General features: G+C 40.8%; 1 pseudogene; it reads left to right on the forward strand.

Annotated features, from left to right (window-relative positions):
- Nucleotides 1–899: 899 nt before the first annotated feature.
- On the forward strand, nucleotides 900–11,360 carry LOC103348412 (mitochondrial inner membrane protein OXA1L pseudogene; annotated as a pseudogene).
- Nucleotides 11,361–17,631: the final 6,271 nt, after the last annotated feature.

The following is a 17,631-nucleotide window of genomic DNA, read 5'->3' on the forward strand; positions in this document are numbered from 1 at the left end:
CAGTCTTTGGGTAATGTGTTTGGTGCTGCGGTTCAGTCACTGCTCGGGACACCCACATCCTGTATCTGTGTGCTTGGATTTGAGTCCTGGCTCTGTTTCTGATTCCAGCTCCCTGCAGGTGTACATCCTGGGAGGCAGCAGGTGATGGCTCAAGTACCTAGGTTCCTGCTACCTACGAGAGAAACCTGAGTTGTTTTCTAGGCTCCTGGGTTTGGCCTGGCCCAGCCCTGGCTTTTGAAGTCATTTGAGGATTGAACCATGGGATGGAAGATTCTCTCTCTCTCTCTCTCTCACTCTCTCTCTCTCTGTGTGTGTCTCTCTCTCTCTCAAATACAATGAAAATAAACTAAAAAAAAATTAAAAAGAAAATAATCTTAAAGGTGTTATTCTGAAGAAACTTAAAATTAAAGAAAAATCAAACAGCAGATTCTCAGCCTGGTCTCTCATTACCTAGTTTGACTTTAATTCACAGTTATTAACTGAGTCTCTGTTGAGAAACAACCTATCATCCCATGGGAGACATAGGCCCCAAAAACTATCCTTTTGTTTTAATGAGCTGCACGTTAGAAAATGTTATTGGGTCTGGATGCCTCATTTCCTAAGTAAATGCCACCCTTCATAAAGACATTTTAGGGAGAAGTGACTATGGGAGAGGAAAACCGAGTTGAAACTTTCCCTCTGTTTTCCTTTCTAGGGGTGACTTATATTCGGAATCCTGAGTGTGTATGTTTCTCAGGGCTCTAAGATCTATTTGTACAGTTCTGGGCTTTGTTGTTCCTTTCACAGCGAGGAAAATGTCATAGAACAGGTTGACAGGCTGCAGAGCACTGTCGGCTCTAAGGGCCTCCTGGATTTTGCTCTTCCAATGGTACATGGATTCCTTTGTATCCACCCTAACAATGCGGTATGTTTAGCAGAGGGTGCTGTTTTCTGGTAATCTTTTATCTTCTGTGAGAAAGCAATTTGTCTTGTCGAATAATAAACTACAGAGACTCATCTTCCCACATGCCATTTTCTCACATTTTTCTAAGATCTGAGTGGAGCAGAAAGAGCTATAGGATTTCTACAAAACACTGTTGAAATGCATCTCTGAGAATTGTGTGTCTAATAGGAGCAATGTGGCTGTTGGCTAAGGTCAAGGCCAACGGGAGACTAGATGTTTCTTTGTCAAAGAGAACTTTTTTGGGGGTAGGAAAAAGCAAAAAAGTTAAAAACCCACTCAGGGACTCTGATCAGAAAGAAAAGATAAAATATAGACTACATTTTAATCAGAAATGTATTCTTATTGAGAAAGAAATATTTAAACAAAAACATGACAGTGTCACTTTGTTAAACAATAGTAAATTAATTATTCTTTGGGAGGAAAAGAAGCAGCCTGAATAAGAAGAATTTTAGAACAAATTTTATTGAAGTGAGTCAGACTAGAATTCAAATTCTAACTATTTTACTCACTACCTATATAATAATTGGGACAAGTTATTATCTCTTGAAACTTAGGTTTCTACAGCAAATAATGGACATAGATAACAGTTGCCTATATGACTATTATGAGAATTAAATAAAATCATGTATAAGATATTTTAGAAAATCTGAGGTTGCCTGGGCACATTCAACTGGAGAACTTTGGTACAAAACATATATACTTATGTTTTCAAATATATATATATCTTATTTCTAAACTTTGTAAAGGAAAGAATTCATATTTAAGTAACCTTTACATGGCAAAGTTACTGTTGGTTGTCTGTCTCCCATTTTTCTCACAAGACAGCCTTAAGACAGCTTCAAAAGTAGCATATTTGTATCTAGACATGGTCATTGACAAAGCTTTGATAAAAGAATAGAAAGCAGAAAATCTATTGGTGGTTTGTAGAAAACTCTCCCTTTCCTAATAGCAATGCCTGTCTTTCCTCCTTGTCACATCCATCTTCTCCCGGACTAGAAGGCTGACAGGAGGATGGAGGTACACTCTCCATCTTGAAGCCACGAGAAGGCTATGAACGATGAGGACAAGTCACCAAGGGAGAGAGAGAGAGCAAGAGAGAAAAGGTAACTGGGACAATTGATGACACTGTGGAGTTGCTGTCTTTTTTTTGGGGGGCGGGGCTATTTTGTTTTTAATTAATACACTTTATTTTTTAAGAGTAGTTTTAGGTTCATAGCAAAATTGAGCAGGAAGTAGAGTTCCTATGAACCTCCCTTCATGACATGGGTGCAACTTCCCCCAATATCCTTTGTCAGGGTGGTACATTTCTTACAGCTGTTATAACTTCATGGACACATTATTGTCACCCAAAGCCCACAGTTTACATCAAAGTTCATTTTTGGTATTGTGCATTCTGTGGGGTTTGACAAATGTAGAATGACATGGATCCATCATTATAGTATACAGAACAGGTTTACTGACCCAAGAAGACTTCATGCTGTCTTTTTGTCCTTCCATGTCCCCTGGACTTTGCAGTCATTGATCTTTTTATGGTTTGCATGGTTTTTACCTTTTCTGGGTTGTCAGACAGTCGCACACAGTCAATAGCTTTTTGTAGCTATTTCATGTAGTAATATACATTTAAGTTACCTCCATTTTTTTTTTTTTTTTGACAGGCAGAGTGGACAGTGAGAGAGAGAGACAGAGAGAAAGGTCTTCCTTTGCCATTGGTTCACCCTCCAATGGCCGCCGCGGCCGGCGCGCTGTGGCCGGCGCACCGCGCTGATCCGATGGCAGGAGCCAGGAGCCAGGTGCTTTTCCTGGTCTCCCATGGGGTGCAGGGCCCAAGCACCTGGGCCATCCTCCACTGCACTCCCTGGCCATAGCAGAGAGCTGGCCTGGAAGAGGGGCAACCGGGACAGAATCCAGCGCCCCAACCGGGACTAGAACCCGGTGTGCTGGCGCCGCGAGGCGGAGGATTAGCCTAGTGAGCCGCGGCGCCGGCCCTCCATTTCTTTTTATAGCATTATAGCTCATCTCTTTTAAGGGTTGAGTAATATTCCATTGTTTAGTTTTTCATGTACTTACTGAAGGACATTTGGTTGCTTCCAAGTTTTGGCAATTATAAATAAGCTGCTATAAATATTGTGCTTAGTTTTTTGTGTGGACATAGGTTTCCAATTCGTTTGGATAAATACATAATACTGTGATTACTGGATCAAAAGATAAAAATACACTTGGTTTGGCAAGAATCTATCAAATCATTCTCCAAAATGGCAGTATCATTTTTCATTTCCACAAGCAAGGAATGAGAGTTCCAGTTGCTTTACATCATTGATACCATTTGGTTGTCAGTGTTTTGGGTTTTGATTGTTATGATAGTGTATGGTGGTATCTCGTTGTTTTAGCTTGCAGTTCTCTGATGATGTATGATATTGAATGTGTTTTTGAAAAGATTTAATTAATTAATTAATTAATTTGAAAGAGTGACAGTGTGGACACACACACGCACACACAGAGCAAGTGTGATTCATTTTCGGTTTCACTCCCTAAATGTTTGGAACATCCAGGGCTGACCTAGGCTAAAGCATGGAGCCAGTAACTAGGGTTTGGGTCTCCCATGTCAGTGGAGAAACCCAAGTTCTTGGCCTATCGTGTACTGTCTCCTAGGTGTACTTATAGGAAGCTAGATTGAAAGAAGTGGTGGGATCCATCTTGGGCATTCTAATATGGAATGCAGGTATCTCAAGTGACGGCTTAACCTGTTGTACCACAATGCCTGCTCCTGAACATGTTTTAAAATTCTTACTTGCCACCTTCTTTGTGAATTATCTATTGCAATCTTTTGCAATAGATTGCAATTATCTATTTCTTCTCATTCTCTTAATATTGTCATTGACAGAGCAGAGGTTTTTAATTTTGAGAAAGTCTAACTCATCAACTATTTCCTATTTCTGTTTTTAAAAGGCTTCATTATTTGAAAGGCAGAGTTACAGAGAGTGTGAGGGAGGGAGTTTATTTTCGCATGTGGATTTCCAGTTGTTTCAGCATGATTTTTGAAAAGACTATTTTTTCCTCTTTATTGCCTTTCCACCTTTGTCAAAGATCATTTTGTTATATGAATGTGGGTCTGTTTCTTGGTTCTTCAGCCTGTTCCATTGATCTACTGAGCTATTTATCAGTACCACACTCTCGTGATTACTGTAGCCTTGATGGAAGTCTTTTTTTTTAAAAAGTAAAAGATATATCTGTTTATTTATTTGAAAGGCATTGAGAGAGAGAGAGAATGTCTATCTTTCATTCATTGGTATACTTCCCAATTGGCCAAAAAGCCAAGACTGGGCCAACCTGAAGCCAGGAGCTGGGAAGTGAATCTGGGTCTCTTGGGTGGGTGGCAAAATCTCAGGGACTTGAGCTATCATCTGCTGCTGGCGCAGAGCTGAATCAGAAGTGGAGGGGCCAAGACTCCAATCAGCACGCCAGTACGGGATGTGGGAATCCCAAGTGGTAGCATCTGTCGTGCCAACAATGCCCAGCCCTCACAGTCAGTCTTGAAGTCAGTCCTCTGACTGGCATTCCTTTATTGTTGAGTTAACCGTTCTGAATCTTTTACTCTGTATTAAACTTTAGACCCATTTTGTCAATATCTACATAAAAACTTCTGGGATTTTGGTTGAAACTGTCTTGGGTCTACCAATCAAGTTGAGAAAAACTGACATCTTGGCAATATTAAGTCTTTCTATTTGTTAATAGGAAATACTTTTCTATTTATTTAGTTCTACTTTGATTTCTTTATTTTTATTTTTTTAAAGATTTATTTTATCTATTTGAAAGGTAGAGTTACAGAGAAGCAGAAGCAGAGAGAGAGGTCTTCCACCTGCTGGTTCACTCCCCAGATGGCCGCAGTGGCCAGAGTTGGGCAGATCTGAAGCCAGGAGCCAGGAGCTCCTTCCAGGTCTCTCATGCAGGCAGGGAGCCCAAGCACTTGGATCATCTTACACTGCTTTCCCAGGCCATAGCAGAGAGCTGAATCAGAAGTGGAACAGCCAGGACTTGAACTGGTGCCCACATGCGATGCTGGCACTGCAGGTGGTGGCCTCACTTGCTACGCCACAGTGCTAGCCCCTCTACTTTGATTTCTTTCATTGAACTTCTATAATTTTCCTCATATAGATCCTGAACATACTATATTAACTCTATACCTAAATATTTCATTTTGGGGTACTAATATAAGTGGCAATATGTATTTTTTAAAAAATATTTATTCTGGGGGCCAGTGCCATGGCGCAGTAAGTTAATCCTCTGCCTGCGGTGCCGGCATGCCATATGGGTGCCGGTTCTAGTTCCAGCTGCTCCACTTCCAGTCTCTACTATGGCCTGGGAAAGCAGTAGAAGATGGCCCAAGTCCTTGGGCCCCTCGCCCATGTGGGAGACCCGGGGAAGCTCCTGGCTCCTGGCTTTGGATTGGCGCAGCTCCAGCCGTTGCGGCCATTTGAGGAGTGAACCAATGGAAGGAAGACCTTTTTCTCTGTCTCTCCCTCTCACTGTCTGTAACTCTAACTCTCAAATAAAATAAAAATAAATAAAATAGACAGAATCCAGGAGCCAGGAACTCTATCCTGGTCTCCCATGTAAGTGGCAGGAATGCGGGCACTTGGACCATACTCTGATATATTCTTAGGCACATTAGCAGGAAGGTGGAGTGAAAGCTGAATAACTGAGACAGACCATCCCTCTGACACGGGGTGCCAGCATTGTGAGCAGCAGCCCTACCTGTTACACACAACACTGGCCCCAGAAATGTGTTTTTAAATTTCAAATTCCATTTGTTAATTGCTGCTTTACAGGAAAGTGTTGGTTTTTATGTATTTAACTTGATATTCTGCAACATTTCTCTAATCACTGAGTAGTTCCAGGAGTTTTTTGGTTTATTCTTTAAGATTTCTACATAGACAATCCTGAAAATATTGTTAAGAATCTTTACATCTATGTTCCTGAGATATTAACCTATTGTTTTTCTTTTTTGTGATGTTTTGATGTTTTGGTATTTGGGTAATGCTGGCCTCATAAAATGATTTAGAAAGTGTTCCTGTGTTTCTATCTTCTTTTAAAAATTTTATTTACTTTTAAGCATTTATTCATATTTATTTATTTGACAGAGAAAGAGGATTTTTTATCTGCTAAGTTATTCCTCAGATTCCCACTATAGACCGAGATGGGCCAAGGAGACAGGAGATAGGGACTCCATCCAGGTCTCCCATGTGGGTGGCAGGGACCTAAGAACCTGGGACAATCTTCTGCCTCCCAGACACATTAGCAGGAAGTCATATAGGAAGCAGAGGCAGAGGTAGAACCCCAACCCAGGCACTCTGGTATGGAATGCAGTTACCCCAAGCTGTGGCTTAACCCACTATGCCAAAATGCCTATCCTGCTTTTATCTTCTAAGAGAGATTTTAGAGGATTAGTGTATTTTTTCCTTAATTGGGTGGTATAAATTATCAGTGAGTCCATCTGGGTATGATGAGTTTTTTTGTTTTTGATGCTTGTTAATTACTGATTCAATAGATGAAATTGATTCAATAGGTCTGTTCAGATTATTTGTTTTTGTGTGAGTTTTGGCATATTGAGTTCCTCATGGTTTTGGTCCATTTAATTTAGGGTAAGTTTGTTAATAGTGTTGTTAAATTCTTCTATAATCTTACTTTTTGTCTTTTTGTTCTATAAATTATTGAGAAGTGAGTGTTGTAATCTCTGTGATCATAGATGTCTTTGTACCTATTAATTCTATCAGGTCTTTTTTGTTTTTGTTAAGTACAATTTAGAAGTTTTTAAAACAATCTTTCTGGTGGATTGACTCATTATGTAATGTACTCTTTTTCTCTAGTAAGTTAATGGCTGAAAATTTAATTTGTATAATGCTACTATGACCATATGGGCTTTTATAGGTTCATATTTGCATGGTTTGTTTTCTCCATCATTATACTTTCTTATTTCTTCTATAGTCATACATTTAAGGTGTGTTTGGGGGCAGGCATTTAAGAGCAACAATTATGATTCCACTTGAGATGTCTGCATCCCTATCAAAGTGCCTAAATTTGAGTCCAGCTCCATTCCAGCCTTCAGTTTCCTGCTGATGTATAGCCTGGGTGGTAGCAGATGATGGCTCAAGTAGTTGGGTCCCTGCCACTTATGTGCAAGACTTGGACTGGATTCCTGGCTCCGGAATTTGGTCTGGTTCAGCCCTAACTTTTTCAGATAGGCATTTGGAGAATAAAGCATGTTGATATCTGTCTCCCTGTCTCTCTCCCTTTCAGGTAATAGCAAGCAAGCAAGCAAGCAAACAAAGGGAAGGAAGGAAGGAGAAAGGAAGGAAGAAATAAAGTAAGTTGTTTTCCTATAAGTAGCATAGTTAGGTTTTGGATTATATCTAGGCTGACAAATTTGATGTTTAATTGGGATGTATAGTCCATTTATATGTAATACAATTGCTAACAAATGAGAGATGTTCAAAAAAGTTTGTTGCAAATACATATTATGAAAAAAATCTGTGCATGGATTTCAATTTTTTTGCACCAAAATAAAACTTATTTTTAAATTCCATTTTCTATTAACTTTTTTAAAAAGACTTATTTACTTATTTGAAAGAGTTACAGAGAGGTAGAGGCAGAGGGAGAGAGAGGTTGTCCATCCACGTCCATCCACTGGTTCACTCCCTAAATGGCTGCAATGGCTAGAGCTGGGCCAATCCGAAGCCAGGAGCCTGGAGCTTCTTCTGGGTCTCCCATGCGGGTGCAGGGGCCCAGTCAACTGGGCCATCCTCCACTGCCTTACCAGGTCATAGCAGAGAGCTGGATAGGAAGAGGAGCAGCCAGGATGCGAACTGGCACCCATATGGGATGATGGCACCATAGGCAGAGGCTTAGCCTACTACACCTCGGCACTGGCCCTAGCACTTTAAATTTTCCATGGTGGGAGTATTTATACCACAGAAGTGGAAAAATACTGAAGTAGGATATATATAATTTTGAGAAACTCTTTAGATATTTGCTAGCAATTACTGCCTCCTTCTCAATTTGTGTTAGTTTCCATGTATTTGAATACTGTACATTGATAGTTACATGTCACAAAAATTGTTAATATTGTTTCATAAGTTAGTATTCATATATTGGTGGAATTAATGAAATAATTGATGAAGAAACTTCCTAACTATATGTTTCTTTAAATTAGCATATTTTTCATAGCCTAGAAGGTGGAAGGATAAATGAGGGGAGATCAAACCAGTGGAATTAACATAAGTTACAGGCACAGGCTTTGCTTGATCTTGACATCCTTTCATGTCAGCAACTTGAGTAACATTTATGGATGTCAGCCATCATCTTAGGGATTTAGGCTACTTTTTTAAAATTAAAGACAAAAGTAATCAACACATGATTTCTTAGATAATATTATCTTTGATACTACTATGTTATAATAACCAAACTCAGAAGCAAACCCCTTTTCCTGAAACACTGTGTACATTCAGTAAACATTTGCGGAACTGGTGAATGAATAATAATACGCTGCAACAGAGCAGCTGACGTCACCAGGCTACTTATCTGTAAAACTGGGGAGATTCTTTTGCTTGATGTTGAAAGCTCTATTGATTATTCAGGCTCCGCCTCTCCTGGAAAGCTGACTCTCTCAATTTCAAGTACCCATTGTCTCCCACACCATCCCTCACTTCCTGTAGCATACCATATATATACAAGGCATTGCAATTGACTGTTAACTGTTTGTCGACCACTACTACCATTCTGTGTGCTCTCTGAAGCAGAGTTCAAGACTCTGCCATTGTATAGTGAAGCTTAGTACATTTAAAACAAACAAGTTTTGGGCTGGCGCCACGGCTCACTAGGCTAATCCTCCACCTTGCGGCACCGGCACACCAGGTTCTAGTCCTGGTCGGGGCACCGGATTCTGTCCCGGTTGTCCCCCTTCCAGGCCAGCTCTCTGCTGTGGCCAGGGAGTGCAGTGGAGGATGGCCCAAGTGCTTGGGCCCTGCACCCCATGGGAGACCAGGATAAGTACCTGGCTCCTGGCTTCGGATCAGCGCAGTGCACCGGTCGCAGTGGCCATTGGAGGGTGAACCAATGGCAAAGGAAGACCTTTCTCTCTGTCTCTCTCTCTCACTGCCCACTCTGCCTGTCAAAAAGCAAAAACAAAAACAAACAAAAAACAAAAAACAAAAATACCAAACAAGTTTTGGATTTTCAAGAGTAAGTAGTAAATTTAATAAACCTGTTTTTCCTTTGCCACAGAAACACAGTTTTGTTACATGGTTTTCAATGATTACTTCTTGTCTGAAATTACCTCTTTCCTTTAAACAATGTGCTCAGAAAAATAAACTGCTGTTAATATTAATTTGAACCAACCGTGAAGACTAAGCCTGTATTAAACATAATGATATTTGAAGTATTTTCCATTATGGCTTTCCAACATTCATTCCTCTCCAACAAGAGTTGACTAATCCTGGTTGGCATTTCAAGAAATGGAGAATTGGAGTCACAGATCAACTTAACTGGAAGATTCACAAATGTGTAATATAGTATTGGGTGATGATGTTTAGCAAAACTAAAGGAGGAGTAAGTCGAATATGCCATTAGAATAAAAGGCAGGCACCTTGATGTACACTCTCTAACTTTGATTCATTTGCTCAGCCAGCAGAATGTCTTAAAAGCTCTCTGCTGTGCTCCATACAGTATCTTGGTCCCTGTCATGTTGTAGAAGTCAGAATCCAAGTCTTCAGTTTAGATATAATTTTCTGCAAGCCTTGGACTCCATTGAACAATTGTTTTGATCAGACTGACAATTTTCTCTTTGCCTTGTTACTATCAAAACATTACTGTGAATGTTTAGAGACCAGAGTATGTATTTGGTACAATACAAACTTTATGGAACTCCCTGGACATGGCCTTCAGCCCAGAATCAGTTGGCAGCTCCAGTTGATTAGAAGGGTCATTTACATTTTTAAAAATTTTAGTTCTTAGAAAATTCATACTCTAGGAATAATGAGAAAAAAATACCCTTACTTGGCTGTAATGATGCTAGTCATATCATCTGTCCTAAATTTAAATTTGTTGGAAATGGGGAAGACATAAGCTCTATTTTTAATGATTACAGGTCATGGTTTCCACAGCCTGATGGCTTTTGGCAACATGTTACTGGGTCAGATGGCACATAGACAATTTTCAAAGCCAAACCATGAGCTATTCCTCCTTTGGTTTTTCCTTCTTATTTGCTAATCACAGCCTACTTTCTGTAGATCATCTTGTTGGCTGTGCGATTGGAGAATTCTGATCAGAGTTTCCTTAGGGAAGATTTGCCTTCAAATTACTCACTGAACACATTTTTTCCTACTCAACAGACCACTTTAATGAGTAATTGAAACTGGTAGATGATCTATTGTCTAGTTTGGAGAATTGATACAATTTCTCTTGGCAAAAAAAATGACCAGGGCACTGAAGCAAGATGGAACCTGTGCCAACAATAAGGGAGAAACATTTGCTGCCTGATTAAGTTGGAAGAATGCTACTCTAAGTCACACCACATTGTTATTATTTTATTTATTTAAGTATTTGTTTAGCCAAGATCCATGACCACATGCCAGAGATCCAGAAGTTTTCTACACTAGTCCCAGAAGCCAGGTTGGCAGGTTGGCAGGAAGCTGTGCTGAGTTGTATAGGGCCTCCACAGAGAGGACACTTCACCAGAAAAAGCATGACATCAAACTCTTCAGTCCTTTTGTTATACCTCTGACCCAGGCTCCGGGCTGCATTTCCTTCTTCATTGCCTTGACAGAGATGGCCAACTGTCCTGTGCCCAGCCTGTGGACAGGAAGCTGCTGGTGGTTCCACGGTCCCCAGTATCTGATCCTATCTGCATTTTACTGATGGTGGTCACTGCTACAGTGTGGGGTCTCCCGAAGCCAGGTGCTGAAACAGGTATGCAAAGTTCCTATTGTCAGTGGGTGGGAAACATTCTCAGAGCGATGCCTCTGGCAGTTTTGCCCATAACCATCTTTTTTCCCCCTAGCAGTGTTTGTGTACTGGCTCTCCTCCAACCTGTTTTCCCTGGGCCAAGTGGCCTGCCTCTGGGTTCCTGCTGCACACACTGTACTTAAAATGCCCCAGTGTGCTGCACATGACCCTGACAAATTGCCTCCACTGGAAAGCTTCTTAAAGAGCTTCAAGAAAGGCTGGAAGAAAGCTAAGACTGCACATCAGTTATGCAAGCAGGAATGACACACGAGGAATCATTTGGAGCTAGCGGCCAGAGGTCCCTTAAGACAGACATTACTGAGAATCCTCTACTATGCCTGGAAAGAACCATGCTTCCAACACCCCCAGCAGCAAACACAGCAAACCAGGCAAAGCCCTGATGTGTGACACACTTGGATGATCTATGTTCCCTGCTCATTCTGGAAGGAACTGTGTCTGTTCAAAGACTCATCCTCAAAAGAAGGCTTAATGCTGTGTCCTTTTCCCAGACCTAGGAATTGTGGGACATGGAGATGTTCACTCATGGGGATGACACTGGGTTTAGTGGGCTAGGCCTCTGCCTGAGGTGCTAGAATCCCCTGTGGGCACTGGTTCATGTCTACATCAAGAAACTGGAAAGATGCCAAATAAATGAGCTATCAGTGCTTCTCAATGATCTAGAAAACAACAATAAACCAAACCCAAAATTAGTAAGAGGAAAAAAATAATTAAAATTACAGGAGCCAGCACTGTAATGTAGTAGGCTAAACCTCTACCTGTGGAGCCTGTGTCCCACACGGGCACCGGTTACTGTCCTGGATGCTCCTCTTCCAAGCCAGCTCTCTGTTGTGGCCTGGGAAAGCTGTGGAAGATGGCCCAAGTGCCTGGTCCCCTGCATGCACATGGGAGACCTAGAGAAATCTCCTGGCTCCTGGCTTTGGATTGGTTTAGCTATGGCCATTGTGACCATCTGGAGATGAGCCAGCAGATGGAAGACTTTTCTGTTTTTCCCTCCTTTACTCTTTCTTTACATGCTTTTCTGGAAGGAGCATCCCCCTGGTGAATTTCTACTACTGAAGTGATGTCCATGCTGCATTTTGGCAGAACCTCCCCATGGACATCCAACGTGGATCTTGATATTGGAACCATAGAATGACTTGGAGATTATTGAGAATGAAAATATATCAGTTTAATGTCTCATCCTCATAAATAAAACCCTATTTCACACATTACAAAAATGGGCCATAATATTAATAGCTTTTGTAACCACTTAAAAAATATTGTGGAGGTTGGCGCTGTGGCTCACTAGGCTAATCCTCCGCCTGCGGCGCCTGCACCCCAGGTTCTAATCCCGGTCAGGGCGCCGGAGTCTGTCCCGGTTGCCCCTCTTCCAGGCCAGCTCTCTGCTGTGGCCCGGGAGTGCGGTGGAGGATGGCCCAAGTCCTTGGGCCCTGCACCTGCATGAGAGACCAGAAGAAGCACCTGGCTCCTGGCTTCGGATCAGCGTGGTGCGCCAGCTGCAGTGCGCCGGTCGCAGTGGCCATTGGAGGGTGAACCAACAGCAAAGGAAGACCTTTCTCTCTGTCTCTCTCTCTCTCACTGTCCACTCTGCCTGTCAAAAAAAAAAAAATATTGTGGACTATATTCTGTGTCCTTAAATACAGATCTACATTATGTCTCTTATCGACTTTATGCTATCCCACCATCCCTTGCTTGATTTCCCTTTGCTAAACTAAAAAAAGTGAGACTTTATTAAGAGAGCTCTTTTTATAGTTGTTACTATGATTTCTTTCAGACCAAAAAGTTGCTATTTCTGTACTTTGGCATATTCTTCTCTAAGCCTTTAAAAAAATTTAAGGCTCTGTAGAATACTCTAAGTAAACTTGATGCTCAGATCAGTTATTAAAAGTTGAACTCTTGTTGGTGAGATTTAAAGTCTTATAGAGAAGATTAGAATGAGTGTCAGTAAAATTCCTTAATTTTCAGGATCCACTATCAAAGTTTAGAGACCTGTTTCTGGCTAAACTTGAGCTTAAATCCTCAGAACATAGTTTAGGTGACAACCAGCATTATTCATGTGGCATCAGAAATAACCTCCTGCCTCGAAATAGTTTATCAGTTTTGAATACCTTAAAATCACACAACAATAGAGTTTTACCCTCTGCTTTTGATTCTAAGGTTATGAAATGCCATGACTGTTGGCATCATTTATAGCAAGGTAGGGATCAGTTTCAGAAGTTTTATGGTTTTTCCCCTCCAATTCTTTCTTGAAAAACTACATAGTAAGAGGGAAACATGATAAACCTTTTTTTTAAAAAAAAGATTTGTTCATTATTTATTCAAAAGTCAGAGTTACAGAGAGGCAGAGGCAGAGAGAGAGAGAGAAAGAGAGACAGAGACAGAGAGAGACAGAGAGACAGAGAAGTCTTTTATTCACTGGTTCACTCGCCAAATGGCCACAATGGCCGGACCTAGGCCAATCTGAAGCCAGGAGCCAGGAGCTTCTTCCAGGTCTCCCATGCAGGTGTAGGGGCCCAAGGACTTGGGCCATCTTTCACTGCTTTCCCAGGCCATAGCAGAGAGCTGGATCGGAAGTGGAGCAGTTGAGACTCAAATCGGCTCCCAAATGGGATGCTGGCACTGCAGGCAGCAGGTTTACCTTTTACGCCACAGTGCAGGTCCCGATAAACCTTTTTTTAAAAAATTTATTTATTTACTTGAAAGTCAGGGCTACAGAGAGAGAGACACACACACATACAAGGAAAGAGAAAGATCTTCCATCTGCTGGTTCACACCGCAGATAGCTAAACAGTTTGTGGTGGGCCAGGCTGAAGCCAGGAGCCAGGAGCTTCATTCAGGTCTCCCAGAGGCCCAAACACTTGGGTCATCCTCTGTTGCTTTTCCCAGTTTATAAGCAGGAAGCTGGATTGGAAGTGGATCAGTTGGACTTGAACTGGTGCCCATTTGGGATGCCAGCATTGCAGGTGGTGGCTTTATCTGCTATACCATAATGCCAGCTCCAACATTTTGGATACCAGTATAGGAAGGCAACTTGATTGGTTTGTTGGGAGCTGGGTGGAGGGAACAGTAGAGTTTTCAGGAACTTGGGATATGGGAACAACTTCTGGTCAATTTGACCAATCCTAGTTGAACCCAGCATCATTTCTGATGGGAGCATAGATTACAGTGTAAATTTTAGACCCCATGAAGTGGGAAAGGAGGGAATTCTGATGCCTCATAGGTAAATCTGACAAGGAACTTGAAGGCAAAAGACTGATTTTACAAACCTGTAATGAAGGTAGATTCTCTTTATCATACACCAGATGGTGAAGGAATCTCCTGCGAGAAGCCTGAAGATGCTCTCTACGCAGGTGCTAATTCACTGTCAGCTGAGTGCCCCCTAGGGGTCAGTTGGTGAAGAGTCAGGTCCCTGAATTTTGCCCCTTTAATTTCCCAAAATGTTGGGCAAGGCCAAGGCTACTTAAAGGTTAAAAGAGCCTCAGTGTTTATAGTCATTTGTAAGGAATCAATAATCATTCCAGCTCTGTATAAACAGTAGCTGTAAGGATTGAGGTAAATAGCATACTTGCAATCTGTTGAGTTGTTGCATGAATATTAGTAATCATTATTGCTATAACTGTCCCTGTAAGGAGTAGATCTTAATTGGAAGATAATATAGTTTCATTGTTATGAAAGCCTTAAGAATACGGGAAGCAAACTAATTTCCTAATATGAAAACAACATAATTTTTGTCTGATTATGGAAAATGCCTGTGCAGAATATCTAAGAAAATACACAACAAAGGGAATGAACTTTTTAAATGGTGGTGCTCATCATGCAATAGCCTTCCAAAAGCTTTGATTAGGGCAGAAGTATGTGAGAGCAGCCCATTGCCTGCATTACAAATGCTGGGATTTGCTCATCTTTTTCACTGGAGCCAATCTGTTGTTTTATTTGCATTTCTTTGATTACTAGTGAGACTGAACATCTGTTCATATATTTGCTCGCCCTATTTCTTTTGGATTTGTTTATTCATTTCCTTTACCCATTTTCCTTTCTCTTGGCTGCTGATTTGTAAGCACTTACAGATACTATGGATATTTACTCCTTTCCTGGCATTTTCATTGCATATTTTCCCCTCTAGGTATTTTTTTAAAGCCTTGATGGCAATATTTTTGTTAATTATTAAAAAAACTTTGTTTTATACATTAATATTTTCATTGATGTTTTCTGGCTTTAGTGCCACACATGAAAAACTTTGAGTATATAGAGATGTAAAATTATCCACTCCTATTTCTTTGAAAATCTAATTTATTGGGAGGTCTACAGATGCCAAGAGCTGTTTTTGGGTCTTGTTTAATTTCATTCACTTTCAGTGACATTCTCACCGCAGTCTTATGAGGTAGGTATTACCATCTTCTCCATTTTGTAGATTAAAAACAATTGCAGGTCAGAAAATACAATTGACTCATAGTTACCCAGCTGAGAACTGGGAGACCCACAAGAGGTCAGGTCTCTGACTCCATAGAATAGAAACCTTTCAAGTAATTCATATTCCAGAGTTGACTTCACTTGCAGATATTTGGTTTGACTAAATTCATAAACAGCAGAGATTTGATCATCCTAATAACTATATATTAATATATTTTAACTGAACACATAAGGTACATATTTATGGGATACAGTATGGCATTTCAATACATGTATACAATGAACAATGATGAATTTGGAGTAATTGGCATATCTAGCACTGCAGACGCTCCTAATTTCTGTATTGTGAACACTCAGAATCTTCTCTTTATTAGTTATTTTGAAATATTCAACTTATTATCAATCATAGTTATCTTATTGTACTGTACTCATCAACTAACCCTTCTCCGTTCTCTCCATCCCCTACCCCCTTTTAGGCTCTTACAAACAGTGTTCTATTCTTTACTTCAATGAGATAAACTTTAGCCTCCACAGTAAATGAAAAGATGCAGCCAGCCCTCATCTTTCTATGCCTTCCTTATTTCATTTAATGTAATGTCTCCACTTCTTGCAAATGATGGGATTTCAGGTTTTTTTTTCATGGCCAAATAATATTCTATTAAGTATGTATGCTGCATTTTCTTTGTTTTGCTGTCAGTTGCTGGATCAAGTAGTTCTTTTTTTTTTTTAATTATTTTTTATTTATTATTTGAAAGTCAGAGGTGGGGGGGAGGTCTTTCATCTGCTGGTTCACTCCCCAATTGACTGCAATGGTCAGAACTGAGCTCATCCGAAGCCAGGAGCCAGGGGTTTCTTCCGGGTCTCGCACGTGGGTGCAGGAGCCCAAGGACTTAGGTCATCTTCTACTGCTTTCCCAGTAGAGCTGGATCAGAAGTGAAACAGCCGAGACTCAAATCAGTGCCCATATGGGTGGTGGCTTTACCCTCTACCCCACAGCGCTGGCCCCTCAAGTCATTCTAATGCTAGTGTTTTCTTTTACTTTTTATATTTTTAGACTCTCCACACTATTTGGCACAATGGGTATACTAATTTACATTCCCAGGAATAATATGTGAGAATTCACTAGCACTTGATGCTTTTTGTCTTTTTGATAATAATCATTTTAACTGGGGTATTATGCTATCTCATGATTTTGAATTGCATTTCCCTAATGGCTAGGAATGTGGAACATTTTTCATGTACTTATTGACTGTCCTCCTTTGAGAAATGTCTGTTTAAGACAGGCTTATTTTTGAACTTGGATTATCTGTGTTTTTGCTGTTGAGTTGTTTGAATTCCTTATGTATTCTGGAAAATATTCCTTTGTCAGAAGTTTTCAAATAGTTTCTCCCATTCTGAAGTTCATCTCTTCATTCTGCTGTTGCAAATGACAAGATTTCTTTTTTCTTTTTTTTTTTTTTTGACAGGCAGAGTAGACAGTGAGAGAGAGAGACAGAGAAAAAGGTCTTCCTTTGCCGTTGGTTCACCCTCCAATGGCTGCCGCGGCTGGCGCGCTGTGGCTGGCACACCACGCTGATCCGAAGGCAGGAGCCAGGTACTTATCTTGGTCTCCCATGGGGTGCAGGGCCCAAGGACTTGAGCCATCCTCCACTGCACTCCCTGGCCACAGCAGAGAGCTGGCCTGGAAGAGGGGCAACCGGGACAGAATCCGGAGCCCCGACCGGGACTAGAACCTGGTGTGCCGGCGCCGCAAGGCGGAGGATTAGCCTATTGAGCCTCAGCGCCGGCCTCATTTGTTTTTATGGCTGAGAAACATGCCATTTGTATATATATGCTATTATTTTCTTTACTGCACAGAAGCTTTTCAGTTTGATATAATCCAATTTGACTGATTTTTCTTTTGTTTCCTGTGCATTTGGGGTCATATTGAGAAATCTTTGTCCAGATCTTTATTCTGAAACATTTCCCTTATATTTCCTGCTTGTAGTTTCAACGTTTGGTTTTGCTCTGAAGTCTTTGTTCCATTTTGAGTTGACTTTTGTATATGCTTTGGAATAGTGAGTATAGTTTATTATTATTATTATCATTATTATTATTATATAGGGATACTAAGTTTTCCCAGCACCATTTACTTTATTTTTTAAAGATTTTAATTATTTCTTTGAGAGGTAGAGACACAGAGAGAGAGAGGGAGAGATGGAGAAAAAGGTTTTCCATCTGCTTATTCACTCCCTAAATGGTTGCAACAGCCAGAGATGGGC

The sequence above is a fragment of the Oryctolagus cuniculus genome, chromosome 1 (assembly GCF_051225735.1).
Source record: "Oryctolagus cuniculus isolate XC-2025 breed Fujian yellow rabbit chromosome 1, ASM5122573v1, whole genome shotgun sequence".
NCBI classification, from domain to species: domain Eukaryota; kingdom Metazoa; phylum Chordata; class Mammalia; order Lagomorpha; family Leporidae; genus Oryctolagus; species Oryctolagus cuniculus.